General features: G+C 39.5%; 1 protein-coding gene across 8 annotated transcripts in view; it reads left to right on the top strand.

Moving 5' to 3' along the window:
* Positions 1-15,534, top strand: part of pard3bb (par-3 family cell polarity regulator beta b) — a 367,820-nt gene that overhangs the window by 66,300 nt on the left and 285,986 nt on the right. The window lies entirely within an intron of this gene.

Below are 15,534 nucleotides of genomic sequence, written 5' to 3'. Positions count from 1 at the left end.
GAGTTTTTAGATGCATCTGTGCAGCCTCCCCACAGGACCCAGACACTAAATTGTTGAGATTAGGAATTGTATTGGCGGTGCGGCCCGCTGCATGAGTCTCATTTATAAGTATGGATGGTGAGCAGACATCTTTGACTGGTTCTTTGTTTAGAAGTTAATGAGGAGTATAATGACGGATTCCCATTGCTTTAGAGTTTGATGATAATGAGACCGGTAATGGAAGAAACAGTGTGCTGTGTTAAGATGTAAATGCTCTCACTCTTTCTTTCTTTTTCAGTTTTTATTATCTCTCTCTCTCTCTCTTTCTCTTTTCTTTTCTTCTATCCATCTCTCTTGCTTTTTTCTGGCTTTCTTCCTTTCTTTCTTCCTTTCTTTCATCAAGTGTGATTATTTGACTTTGTGATTAGTTTCACTGTCGTGTTAGAGTAAATAATGTGGTCCTGCTGAGGCATATGGGATCCACTACTAATCACATCTCTCATGGAGACATGGAGTAGAATGAAGTTTTACACACAAACACGGTCATTATAAAACAATTACCATCTCGCACCAAAGGATAGAGCTAATGATTTAGAATATGGATGAGCGATACAAAGATATGATCTAGATTACATGATTTATTTTATCACACACAGTAGGCTTTCCCAAATATTGAAAGTATTGCGTATGTACTGTAAGTGTTGTAAATATCTCCAGTTCCAAGAGAACATTGGCCTTTTTGTATTTGTTTGTTAAATAGGAATATTAAAAGAATCTCCCTATTGGTGTTGCATTGTAAGGCTTCTTGTTTCTGTAGTCAGGAGATTGTAAGCTGAATTCTTGGATGAAATCCTGGAATTTAGAGTCTGCCTAATTGGATTTTGTGATGCAGAGTAATACACCGACAAGCAAAAAATTAAGGGACAGAAACTATTACTCAGTCCTGTAGGTTAAAGAATAGTGCAATTAAATGTGGATTTGATTTCTGCCAGAGGCGCTTTTCTATGTGTATGGACAATTCCAGCCAGATGCCACTGGTCACAATCAATACCACACACTGCACTGTCCACTGTGGGTGGTAATTCTTTCTGTAATGTATTCCTGATAGACAAGTAACACTGTGGTCCAACTTTGCTAATTAATTAATTAATTAATTAATTAGTTTAAAAACTCAACAATTTGCCATCGTTACACTGGATAATGATCAGTCTCACTCACTTTCTCAAGCTGTCTACTGCGCTAACATTTTTAAATCAATTTTAATACTGCTATTCCTTGATTTTTGGCATGTCAGTGTACATTGACTATTAATAAGTGTATATGAAAAAAAGGGCTTTATTGTTTTGAGTAGTTTTTAAACGGATCACTGGTTTTGCTGTTGCATTATGGGTTGGAATATCTGATTGTAGAGGGCTTTCAGCCTTATGCTCTTTTTTTGGCTTGGTTAATCTCTCTTCCAGCTCAGGTTTATAGGTCTCAAGGGCGTCTCATCTTTTGATGTTTGAACATGTGTCTAGTTTTACCTCAGCGCTGTGTGTGATGTCATAGAGAATACAGAAAACATGTGCCGGCGTCCCTCTAATGTCATATAATCTTTGTGAGGTAGAACATGCTGCGCAGTGAAATTCAAACTGGGTGAAGGTGAGCAAGAAGAATGTGTGTGTGCACTTGTGTGTGTGCGTTTTGCTCTTCATGTTGCCATGTAAAATTGCTCCCTGTGTTTTAAGTTTCATTGTAATGGTAGACAGGGGCTTGTAATGTTTAATGTGTTGGAAAGTGTTTTTTTTTTTTTTTGGGAGCCAGGGATTCCTGTACCCTGCTCCAGTTTCCCTGTTTCTGCATCAAGGCTGAGGTGTCTACTGAACGGGGTAATCTTTTCCTCTTCCATTTGCCACGGCCGTAAATATGCAGTTTGTCACGTCTGTAGAGACTGACAGCCATCTGGGATGGAACCATCTGTGGAAAGCAGAGATTCCACATAGACACACACATGCACACACACACTTCCAGTGAAATAGAAGTGGGACCAGTACAGCTTGTAACTCTTACTGAAATTCTGAGTACTCTCTTACACGAAAATTGATTATTTAGAGACCTAATGATTTACTACTATTTATACAACAGTTATTTCCGACCTCACAATCTGATGTGTTCTAGCCATGCTGATATTTGTGATAACGTCATGGCCTTCTCACACTAAATTCACTAAAATCACTCCGTCGACACGTTGCCGAGAAACGGCGTATTTACACAGGACAGTTTTGAATCATCACCTCCAGCAGCAGCAGCGTTAGCTTAGCACAGGCTAGCGCTCAACCACGGCACGCTCGCCCGCAGTCCCCGCTCGCCCCGTCTTTTGTGGAAAAAAAGGGAAGGAAAATCGCTCGGCTAATGCCGTCTGACAGCCAGAACCGTAATTAAACCAGTCAGGCTAGGTTAAGCTAAGTTAAGTTAATGCTGAGCTAAAGCAAGCTACTCTAAACTAATCACAGTCCAGCCGGCTAGCTAACCAATAACACCTAGCAAAACAAGCAGAAATGCTCAAAAAAATGCAGAGAGTTCACCTGAAGACGACTCCACGAAGCAGGAAAGGAGAGTATTAGCGTTATATCACGGTCCTAATGTTACTATCTTCGCTCATTCCCAATTTTGCTTTCAAGCTAACTTTCGTGGTGTTAGTCTGCCTGATCCATATGCTGTTAACGCTAGTTAATTTTTAGTTCTGTTACAGTTGTTGTGGAACTACATTTTTTGGCGGAAGGCACAGTCCATATTAAAGCATATTCATTCTGAATTTCTTAAAGTTCTTTGATTTATTTTCTGTATTTATTTTATTTAAAAAAAAAAACTGTTGTATAAAAGCAATAGAACACTCGAGGTTGTGTGTTATCACGAGTAACATCACGTTATTCGTGAAAACACACTCCCTCTTGTGTTCTATTGCTTAAGTAGAACCTTTTACGAACCTGTTTAGTAAGTTGGGTTAAATTGTACTTTCAGTTATTTTCTGTTGAGGCATTTTGTAGGTTTACAATTACTCGAATTAGGAGTCCCTCTCTTGGACTGAGCACGTGGATGCCAGGGTTTCTTTCTGTTCTGTACTTTAGAACAGAAATGTAGCCAAAAATATTAGTAGCTATTATAAGCTATTTTGAACCAGTTTAACCTCTGAGCTGCTTTAAAAGTGTACACTAGTGATGATAGAAGAAGAAAATATATCCAGACCATAAATCTGACAAGACTGTTAGCCAGAGCCAAGTACAAATATTAACAAATACAAAAGTACTAAAGCTCATGCTTATCTACAGTAATGACCCTGTGTATCCTGTTCATAAGTGGAAAGGGACCACAACTGACCGGATATTGAGACCGCATAGTAGTGTATTGTGTAAAGCAGCGTATTAGATATGCACCTTGTTGGTCCCCTCTGCCTGTATGCAATTATGTATTATATGATTCCCTGAGTCATTCTCTGATCCTTCATCATTGCTCTGTTTCTGATCACAGGACCACTGTTGCCTGCATATTTGTGGCCTGTTCTAAGCCCAGCAGTGACATGGTGGTGATTACAAAAGCCAGTAATAATGCTCAATAACATGCCACTGTAATGTCAGATTCACTTCTTTATTCTAAATGAGCCACTACCAAAATAATATCTGCTCAGCAATGGTCTTATGGTGGCCCCTTTCCACAAATGGATAGGGTAAGAGAAATACGTCAGCCTGCAACTGTACTACAGCCACTAGCATTAGTGCCTCTGGTCAGAGATGCTTAGTTTTATATGTTTTAAACAATTAATAGATAAATGTTTAGTATTGGCTGATCCAAATAATAACTATTCAGCATTTTGTCTTAAAAGCCTTAAAATAGGCCTTTTTTTAGTTAGCATAATAATCTGAAAGCACAGGTATCATGTTCACAGTAGAAAAATACTCTACAACTCCCAGCTAATGACATGAGAGTAGAGAATGAGTGTGTGCTGCTCAAGGCTAGATTTGTTACGAGATTAGATTGGATTCATAATGTATTTCCCTCAGATATCCGATGCAGCATTTCCTGCTGATGTATGCTGTATACTGGGATCTATGGAGTTTTAATTATATACCACACTAATAGGTTTGGCCCTCCACATGAATCCAATTGTAAAAGACCAAATGATGTTTCATCTATAGATTTAAACATTAATGAATTTCAGATGTTTACTTTCATTTAATTGTGCATCGCATATTTACAGGTAGTTCCTTTCCTATGACCTACTGCCATCTCTCCCTACTGCCCCTGTACGCTAGAGCAGTCCTCAGCTGCTTCCTCACTAAGTGGATTATCACTGTGGTCCGAGTGACTGCTCAGTGTTCAGCCATCCATGACCACAGGAAGTGAATATGCGTCTTTTGCAGTCCCAGCACGGCCCCACGTCCTCCCTCTTCATTTAGCTCTATGATGACCTGTGAAATCCCTGCAATGAAACCAGCGCTCTAATGCTATTTTATGCTTTACTGGTTTGTTTTATTACTTCAATTAGTTCACAAAGCAGAAAGCTACAGAGAGGAAAAATCAATTTCAGCTTTTTGAAGTGATTCCTCACTCTGGCAGAGAGGAGGGCAGGTTAGAGCTGGAGTTTTACTCAAACATCGTGAGAGAAGAGAAGATTGTAGTTTTGCCTGGTGAACAGCAGATTTCAGCAGACTGAGTGGTGTCTTGAAGCACATCCAGAAAGCATTATTCATGTTTTTGGTTGGTGTGTGCTAATGTGAAATTATGATGTTGATTTTTTACTTTGATGTGAAAGACTAAAATGCATATTTTTTGGCATATTGTCTTGGCTGACATACCTACTCTTGCGTTGGTGATATGGCAGCTTTCATAAACCTGCCTTACAGCGATCTACACACCACAGATTAGTACCGTTGCATCACCAAAGCAGAGGTGTATCTAAGGTGTATCCTGCGGGAGGGGCATACGCTGTTGTGAGCATTGATATTTGGGCATTGGTGTGAATGCATTGGTCTGCAATTTCACTGCAAAGGTGAAATTGAACAGTCAGGAATACAATACTCAGTGGACCTATGACTGTTGTGCACATCAGGCTACGGCTTAGGCTACATCATGGACAGTGGTGCAGGGTGCATTTTGGTCATATTGTATATTTGACTTTAATACCCTTGAGTGGCTGACTGAAGTACAACTCTTAACTTTACCCAGTCCCATGTGAACCTCCAAGGGAACACAGCAAAAATTAAATTAAACTTTCAAAAATTCAACTCCACAAGCTCCACTCACATTAATATTCCCTCTAGAGTATAATACTATAAGGCACACTTAAAGTTCTTTAGTTTTCCCAAAAATCTTCACTGTGCCTTATAATCCGATGCGCCTTATGTGTGAATTTTACCAGTCAGGTTGTAAAGAGCAGCAAAGTGCAGCGTTATACAGGAGTTTCAGTTTAGTTCTCCAGCAGTATTAACATTAGCCGTTAACCGCGCTAACCGCTTGCTCTTCGCCGCTCAGAGATGAGTATATCAAGCTGTAGCCTGTGAGTTTACCGTGTTAAAATAAGCTAAGTGGGACGAACCACTAGGTGATATCGCCCTGGCTTCCCAGAACACTCAGGATTTCTCAGTGTATAACTGTCGGGCAGCATTAGCCGCTAACCGCCGATAGCAGTAGTGGTTAGGAAAGCATGGCAACACCCCTGTTCCTTACTAGTGTCGCATAATGTGCTTTATAATTCTGTGCGCCTTATGTATAATGTACAGAAAATACATGTCCGTTGATGGTGTGTCTTATAGTTCGAAAAATACAGTAATTTTTTAATAGATTGGTAATGTAAATTTGGTAATAATAAGGGGTGTGGTGATAAACTGTGCCAGCTGTGATTGGCCTAATTTTGATCTGACATTGTGAACATGCAGGTATTTCACAACAATAAACAGAATATTGGTTTACTTACAGACTTGGGGTGCAGTAACTTGAGCAAATTCAAGATTTAAGATTTAAGTTTTTTTTATTGTCATATCACAGAGTACAGGTGTACATGTGAGTGAAAAACTTGGGTGCAGATTGAGTCATCATTGTGTGAAAAAAAACGTTTTTCTTGTTTTTGATGAAAGTCTGGATCAGCTGCTGTGTGCACTTCCAGTGTAGACAGCCAAAGGACTTGCCACTGAAATATGGGCAGAGTTCTGCCAGTCACACGGCCCTGCCTTCTGTCACTGCTGCCAGTGCCCTGGCTCCAGATTTCCTCTACAGTGCAGACAGGATGGCAGATTTTATTTTAAACACCTTTTGCCAAAACGGACATGAACAAGGACGCACTATCCACTCTCGTGTACATATCTGCACATATCTGTGAGAGTAATAGAGTTGGCTGGGGTGTGTTAGCTTACAAAGAGTCACACGCATGCAGCACGCAGCACTCCAACTGAACTCTTGGAGTGAACCCTCAGACAGCACAGAACAGCCAGCTCTTTGTTTACTGTCCTGTGATTCATGTTAGTGAAGTGAGCTTTGATAAATCTGGTCTGAAGAGAGAGAGAGGAGAAAGACATTAGCTAGCTCCAGGAAATCTCAGGCTCTTCACTGTTTCACACTAAACTCCATTAAGTACAATTGCATTAGTCAGCACAGGTGTTATTTTTCTCTCTTCATTTAAGCAGTTCATCTGCTGTGCGGTATTTAACTGTACTGTTCATTGTAGGTTGTGCGGTGCAGATTGCACTGGAGTCTGGCTGTTCTTTCACTTTAACATCAAGTTGTCGGAGTAGAAACTACTGTCTTATCCTTAAATGCTATAGCTGACATCAGATTGTTATATTATTGCTGTATACATTGCTACAGGTGTTGACTTTTATAGATTAGAAGCTTTCATAATGTAGAAGTACTGTATTTTTTGCACTATGACTTAAAATCCTTTACTTTTCCCAAAAAATTGACAGTGCACCTTTTAATCTGGTGCACCTTATGTAAAAATTGTACCAGTCAGGTTGTAAGGAGCAGTAAAGCCTCTCCGCTGGAGTGCAGAGTTATATAGGTGTTTCAGTTTAGCTCTCCAGCATGAGACTGGAGCAATATTTGCATTAGCCGCTAAGTGCTAGCTCTTTTGACGATCAGAGGTGAGTATTATCGGCCTGTGGCCTGCTAACCCACTGCTGGAGCAGCATTAGCATCAGCATTAGGTGCTGATGCTAATGCTGCTGCACCCAGCCTTAATGAAAATATGGAAACTTAAGCTTAATGTAAATAAACACCCAAATAAACAGTTTTTAGGAAAGAAATCTGTGTAGATTAACATCCAGAGCTTGTGTGAAGGTTGAAGATTTTTTAATATTATTATATATATATATATATATATATATATTTTTTTTTTTTTTAGAAATTACAGTTTTGTTTATTTAACTGCGTTTAACTTAATTACCCCCACAACCACCACCCAGCGGCGAGACCTGCTGAACTAGAAGGAAAACATGGCGACAACCCTGTTCCTTACTAGTGTCGCATAATGTGACTTAAAATACGGTGCCCCTTATGTACAAAAATAGACATCGATTGAGTGCGCCTTATAATCCAGTGCGGACAATACACATTTTAATTTGTTTTTTTAAAGTGTGTCTATAAAGGGGACATCAAAGTTGCATAGTCACAAATAAAATATATTTTTTACATATTCTGCACAACATGGCATTTGGCAGTAAGTGTGTATATAATTAAATAGAGAAGCTAATTGGGATGCATTTATGTATGTGGTGGATATTGAGTGGTATATTCAGGGGTTGTGGTTGATTCCCTCCCTCTCTGTGTGGGATCACTGCAGTCTATTGATTCCTGAACTACTGTTTTCCTGCTCCGGGGGGAGTGAGGTGTTATCAGCAGGTCCCACTACAGCCGGGGGTCTTTTTCATTACTAATATGGCAGGATCACCTTTAAGGATTGTGTTTATGTCACAGCCTTATGCACACTGTGTCAGCCCAGAGAATATGGGTTGTTAAAATGACTTCAATCAGTATGCGGCTCTCTCTGCACTCGAGCGTTTGATCCCAATCAGGCAGGGATACAGCCCTGCTCAAATGCCTTTCATAAGAAAAACCACACAGCAGGACATTCGATCTGGAGAATTGCTGATGTACAAAATGGCTTCTATTTGGAAACTGCTGGAGTATTGAAATTTGCCTAGATTGTATGGCTCTCAGAGCTTTTAGTTTAGAGGCTAAGTTTAAGAGGTTAATGTAGACATTGCATCCTACAGCTGCATCTGCTCACGGACTAGCTTATCAGATTGTCTGTCCGTGTTTTGGGTGGAGGTTGCTCATGTTTGCTTGGTTTGAGTCTAAGCATTGATTCCTCGAGCTCTTCCAGGTGCCTCACGCTGATGAAGTCTTTAACCTCAGTGTCTCTATGTTGGTTTAGACCAGGAGGTAATGTGTCCCTCAGGGGCCGCTGTAGCTCAGAGGCAGTAAATTACCTCTGACACTCTCAACCTTTCTCCACTGACACACTCAGGTCTCTGCTCTCTATCATGACCCCGGAGTCTACCAGAGCTTCGCCACCACTGGCCCGTGTAAACATCTCTGCTGTGATCCCTCTGTAACCCAAAACAGCTCGCACGGCAGCGCTGTAGTCCCTCGTCGCATCGGTCACGCTGTCAGCCAAGAGACAGAGAGAGAAAGAGAGGGAGAGAGAGAAAAAGAGAGGCATGGTATGAGTGAGTTATAGGGCTGCACACAGTGTTGCTATATTTCTTTTTTCTTTTTTATCTTCCTAAACTTTCATGTTGTGCAGGAAAAAAAACATAAGTACTGTATTTTTCAGATTATAAGGCGCATTTGAAATCCTTTAATTTTCTCAAAACTTGACTGTACGTCTTATACTGTACCTCTTATACTGTACCTCATGTACGACTTCTACCAGTCAGTTAAAGTTCTATGTTATAAGGGAGTTTCAGTGAAGTTTCTCCAGCACTGAGGCTGAGTTCAGTGGCATTAACATTGGTTAATAACCACAGCATTAGCTTAGCTCTTTTGCTGTAAAGAGGTGAGTATGTTGGATTGTAGTCTGCTTCTTTGCTGTGATAAAACAAGTTACATGGCATAAACTGCTAGGTGGCATTTACTAGCGCTAACCTCGACTGGCTAGAGCTGCTAACCCTGGCTGGCTAGTGCTGCTAACCGTGGCTGGCTAGTGCTTGCTAACCTTGGCTGGCTAGCTCTGCTAACCATGGCTGGCTAGCGCTTGCTAACCGTGGCTGGCTAGCGCTGCTAACCCTGCCTGGCTAGCGCTGCTAACCTTGACTGGCTAGCGCTACTAACCCTGGCTGACTAGCGCTACTAACCCTCGCTGGCTACCGCTTACTGACCGTGGCTGGCTAGCGCTTGCTAACCCTGGCTGGCTAGCGCTGCTAACCTCGACTGACTAGCGCTGCTAAACATGGCTGGCTAGTGCTGCTAACCATGGCTGCGTCCAGAAACTTTTGCTACTCCTCCTCTCCTACTCCTCCTTTCCTACTCCTCCTCTCCTACCCCGGAAGAAGGTGGAGGAATCGAGGAGAGGAGAGGAGGAGGAGGAATGGAGGGAAGGAGCTGTAATTGGGGAAATGGGACAGCTGATCCCTTTTAGGTAGGATGTTGACTACCGATGAACTGAGCCAATCACAACGCTCACTTTTAGCACATGCCGGATACTGCCCAGCCAATCACAGCTTCTGAATAAAGCTCCACATACAAAAATAAAAACGAGAGATCAATAAACACAATTCCAAATTCTAGAGATCAAGCTTCAAAGTGCAGCCTGATTAGCCATTGATGAAGGTTGCATATGTAAATATTAAATTATTTTAATAGTAAAATATGATTTCATTGAATGTAATAAAACAAATAACAAATCTTAATAAATAATGAATATAATAATACATATTATATTTTGCATACATGTTGAAGTGAAAAAATATAAGATGAAACAGCATCAATGGAACATTACTGTCACACAGCTAAATATTCAGATATTCCAATAAAATCCTGCTTACTCCCAGGCATTTTGGCCGCATTTCTCTGGCCAGTGAGATATATATATATATATATATATATATATATATATATATATATATATATATATATATATATATATATATATCATGTTACAAATATGGGATCATTAATAAAGTTTTACTGAGCATACAGCTTATCTAAACAAAAACATATATTAGTGCTTTACTGGCTGTATAATTAGATAAGGAACCTAGTTAATTAATATGTTTATGACATATATTTAGGCGTTGCCTGCTCCTCACACTGCTTTTCGTGTGCTCTGTGGGCGTGGATGCAGTGATGTCATTGGAAAATCCTTAAAAGTGTTCCGGAGTAGGATACACTGATGTATCCTCCAATGGAAGCCTACTACAGGAGAATTTTAAGCGGCTTCTTTCGTCTCCTACGGTATTCGGACAGGCGGCAAGATGGCGTCACGAAATCAGTTTCCGGGTCACGGAGGAGAGGAGGAGGATCGGTAGGAAAAAAGAGACATTTTGGGGTTTCTGGACGCAGCCCCTGGCTGGCTAGCACTGCTAATCATGGCTGGCTAAGTGCTTGCTAATCGTGGCTGGCTAGCGCTGCTAACCGTGGCTGGCTAGCACTGCTAATCGTGGCTGGCTAGTGCTGCTACCTGAGGCTGGCTAAGTGCTTGCTAACCGAGGCTAGCGCTCACCCTTGGACAAAATACTGAAATTCTAAGCTTACTGTAAATAAACAGAATCGCTTTACTCACCTAAATAAAGAGGTGAGGTTTAGGAGAGAAATCTGTGTAGAATAATATCCAGTGACTTTGAAAGAAAAGTTTTTTTTTTTTTTTTTTTTTTTTTTTTTTTTATTATAAGAGTTTTGTATTAGAAGGGAAACATGGCGACACACTGGTTCACTTCAAGTTTGCATTCTTACCAGTGTCGCTTAATGTGCCTTATTATCTGGTGCACCTTATGTATGAAAATAGACCATAAAATAGATATAAATATGGTAGTTGAGACACACAAAATGACAACAATTGACCAATGGGTCGTGCTGTACATTAGCAAAATGTGTTTAGCATTGTGACTTTTTTTAAAAAAATATATATTTTTTGCAAATTTAAATAAAATATAAACCATAATTTTATAAACTAGACCTTTAAACTGCATTATCAAATCTCAACACGTATAAGTCATCATTAAACCCAAATGGTGTGTCTATGGTAAAACTTTCTAACAAGTAAAGTTTAAAAGGAGTTGACCACTAGGGGGCATTTTTCAGAAAAGTTATACAAAAATTTATGTAACATATGTAGTACAGTTTTCCAAAGAGCATTGCCATATACAGTTTCTAAGTTTATAGAATTGGATTATTTATTTAGATTGGTCTTAAAATGTAACCTCTACAGATAAATAATTATCAAACTTTATGTAGTTGTATACCACTTAATTATTGCAGCCTGATTATTGCAAAATTATACCAACAATTATAACAACCAAGTTTTGATTCTTAGGTACAATTCTGAACCTTCCTTATACAATTACAGTATTATACAGTATTTACAGTTTTATTATATAAAGTCAAGCATGTCAGTCTGAATAATAGTCAGTAGTCATAACTAGGGCTGTGCCATATCATATTGTACACAATAATATATCATTTAACATTTTTGTATATTGTAAACGATACTATACCCTGATATATCGTGCCATATCACCAACCCCTAATTATCACACCAGGGTACTACTTTTTTTTTTTTTTGCTGTTTTTAGCAAAATAAAAATCACACTGTTCTCATTTTCTATTATATATCTACTAGAGACAGATTATATCTGTTCAGTATCAATAATTTTACTTTAATCTTGGATATATGGAGATATTAGGAGTACATCATTAGTGTCATGACATTCTGGATCAGTGACTTCTTTTACACATATTTGTAATAAAATTATTGTATTTTTAATATCTCAATTATGGGTGTGCCATATCATGTCGTCTGCAATAATAAAAATACATTTTAATTTTGTTGCGGTTGTGTATTCCTGAAATATTTTTTTAAATATCACCAACAGTATCGTTATCGTGAAAATACTATGAATTATCATGATATTATTTTCAGGGAATATTGCCCACCCCATTTAAATATAACATATGGACACCTTTTGACAAACTCACTTTGTAGACCTAGTTTGCCCCATCTGTATAAGGCCTCAATGTACTAGTTTGTGCTTTAACCCATTGATTGCTAATTGAGGCTACACTCATTTACTTTTCTGTTCCAACATGAACTTTGACATGAGGGTAAAAGAAACATGATACTCGCTGTGCTTTGTCTGTAAGGCTGCACAAGTGTATAATATGCTTCAACTTCAGTGTTAAGGTTTCTTTCTGAATCTGAGAGACATTACTGTAATGCTTTTGTGTAGAAGCAGATAGAAGAGTGGAGATTAGACAGTCAGAGAGAGAGGTAAAGGTTCAGAGAGGAACACAGAAACATCAGTGAAGGGCGATTGATTGAGGGCGAAAGATGAAGGCGAGCGCAGAGGAAGTGTGTGTTTTAGCTCAGTCAGACCTGCTTTTTGGAGTGTGTCTGGCTAGTCTCACCTGAAGCCCTGTGGTCATGCTCAGTGTCAGGCCTGCGCGTGTGAGGAAGCCTCAGAGACGGGTTATCTCCTACACAACCAAATCTAGCCACTTTCATCACGCCTGACATATTTATGAAAACCGGCGGGGCATAACCTTCACCTGCTGTACTGTATGGGTCTCTCTGTCTGAGTGATAAAGCACAGATTCACTTAGACAGGAAATAGGATCGGACTGCACTGACCTAGCAGAGCGAGCCAGAGTCAGCGAGCAGGACAGGGTGACCATGTGACTCTCTGTGAACTACGGTGTGCCTCGTCAAGTGCTGAGATGATTAGTAGATGTTAGGGAACTAATGCTTTTGTAGTTTTCTTTTTTTGTATTTGATTCTTCTCCTCCTGCCTGGAACGGTAGATCCATCCAAGACCTTTTGTTCCTATTTGTGTGGTTAGAAAGCCGTTACAAAGAATTAGATTTATCATTTTCCTTCCCTCTATCTTATCTCTCCCTTGCTCTCATTCTTTTTCCCTTCCTTTTTATTCTCTCTCCGTCTCTGCGCCTTTTTCCTAAAACTCATTTTGAGCTGATTGAAAACAGCATTGATTTTCCCATCCGTTCTAATCAATAGTCCCCAGGTTTAAGTGCATCAAGGGTGCTCTTTGAGTAATGATCAATATTTGACCCTACAAATATTTCGGAGTGTATACATTTTGTATATGGTTGAACACCCCCGAGACCAGCGCACCACCCCGTATTGGCCTCAGAATCATCTAAATGTTTTATGAGTTATGATTCCGCAGTCTGTCACCCTTCTGTCTTTGCTTAAGTCATCCATCATTGTAGGGATTTATTAATATGGGAGGTGAAAATGTCAGCATCTGAAATATTTTCATGTACGTTTTAGTCGATATTATTAGTTTATGTCCAAAACATTTTCCAAAATGGAGAAACTGGGTTTAAATCTATCCATCTATGTCCACTGCCATATAAACATACATATTTACTTAGTAGGGATATACTGATCTGATCCAGGCATTTTTAGTGGATTGGTTATCGGGTTTCCAATCCAGTCCTGATCCTTAGTTTTGTTGTAGTAAAGCACCTTCTTCTAGGGGTCTTCTAGGCACCATTAACAGACATTACCAGAGATTTTCACCTGCTGCAGTGATTAACTTATCAGAATGTATTAAAACGGCACTGTTTAACATGTCATTTAAGGTGGAACAAAAGATGGATGTGATGAGTGAGTAAGTAAGGCAGATTCCTCAAAATATCTGAGCAAGGCAGTGACTGGCACTTTGTTGTAATATTAAAAATTACAATAATTTTTACCAAATTTCTCCAGAATCAGTGATCCAGCAAGTCCCGATATTAATAATGCAGTCTGTATATTCAAAATTATAGTCAAATAAATGATGCTGGGTAGATATAATCTGTTTCTTGTAGGTATATAATAAAACAAAAGAAAAATGGTGTTTGATTCTCATGTTTTGGGGTTGTGGTTTTCAAATTTGGACCTTGGATCCAGTTTATGCTCATAGGATGTATAATCAGTAGGCAGTAGGGTTGAAGAAAGTGATTTCTGATATCTTATCAAATTTCAATATGTTTGTTAGTTTGATGCACAATATGCATTGTGAGCATATCATGGATATTATTAGTACTTAAAGAAAAGTAACCATTTCATTGTGCGGGATGTGGTGAATACTGTTAAATTGGATAGAGTTCAGCATATTTTGAGTGTAAATCATTGTAGAAAGTGAACCAGAATAATCAAATTACATTTTTGAAGAATCTGCTGCTATTGATGCATTTTTCCACATCTAAATATAGCAATAAATATTGTATATCATACAAATACCTTTAAATATATGTTTTTTCTATCATATCACCCTCACCTATGGCCTACATCAGCCAAATCTATTTGTCTTCCTGATGTCTGTATATTTTTAGTCATTTTTATGATCCTGGTTGTGATCATTGTGTACCCCTACCTCTTCATAGTCTTCGTGGCCAGCAGTCTGTTAACACATTCTGTTTGAGTTTGTGTTGAATTTATGAAGTGTTAAATATTTAAGGCTGTTGTTTTTGGAATATTTTTTTTTTCCATAGGCTCTCAGAATAGAGTCTTCCATCACTTCCTGCATGCAGAATAGACAGATGATGGAAACATGAGAGAGAGAGGCAGATTTAGAATGAATGTTTCAGGGAGGCTGAGTGAGTGAGAGAGAGAAAGAGATGGGATAAAGAGAGAGAGAACGGTAGTGAGAGAGCCCAGGGTGAGCTAAAGAGCGAGATGGATGGAGCAGCGGCGAGATGCTGTGATGAGTAAAGACCCCCAGGGCTGCAGTTTTAGCCCACAGAGCACAGCGTCCTCGCAGTCTCTCTCCATGTTCTCAATCTCTCTGCCTGAATCCACACTCATCAGCCCACTGACACTCCATCCATTATAAGCCGGCTCTAATGGCTCTGTGCTGCTGCCTGATGAATTGGAAGCTGAGGAGCTGCATCTGAATGAACAAAGGCCCAAAAATACGGAGCAGTGAGTCGTGAATGGCAACTCACTCAAAGCTGAAATCTGAAGTCCATCTTGAGGGGTGAAATCTGGTAGTGCTGCTCTAATGACTGAGCGTGATGGATGCTGGGGAAGGGGTCGACACAGAGCAGTGATTGTAACAGTACTTTGGGTCATAGCAGCCTGGCTCTGATGGCTGTTGGGTACACAGAGTGCTGAATGGAGATATGTTCAAAACCTGATTGATGAGACTTTCTCACATAGAATATTTTGCACTGGACCAGTATACTTTATTACAGCTCTGGTCATGAAATACTGAATGTTCCTAAGGGGGCAGAAGTATCTGAATCAGCTGTGTTACATTAGCTGAAATCAGTGTTTATTTTAAGAAACTACTATTAGGAAACAATGTGATCAATTCCCTGCACAACAGAGAATCTTTTCAAACCAAATAAATATTATGGCAA

The sequence above is a fragment of the Astyanax mexicanus genome, chromosome 11 (assembly GCF_023375975.1).
Source record: "Astyanax mexicanus isolate ESR-SI-001 chromosome 11, AstMex3_surface, whole genome shotgun sequence".
Taxonomy (NCBI): domain Eukaryota; kingdom Metazoa; phylum Chordata; class Actinopteri; order Characiformes; family Acestrorhamphidae; genus Astyanax; species Astyanax mexicanus.
The sequence above is the reverse complement of the archived record's forward strand: the minus strand, read 5'-3'. Positions and strand labels throughout refer to the sequence as shown.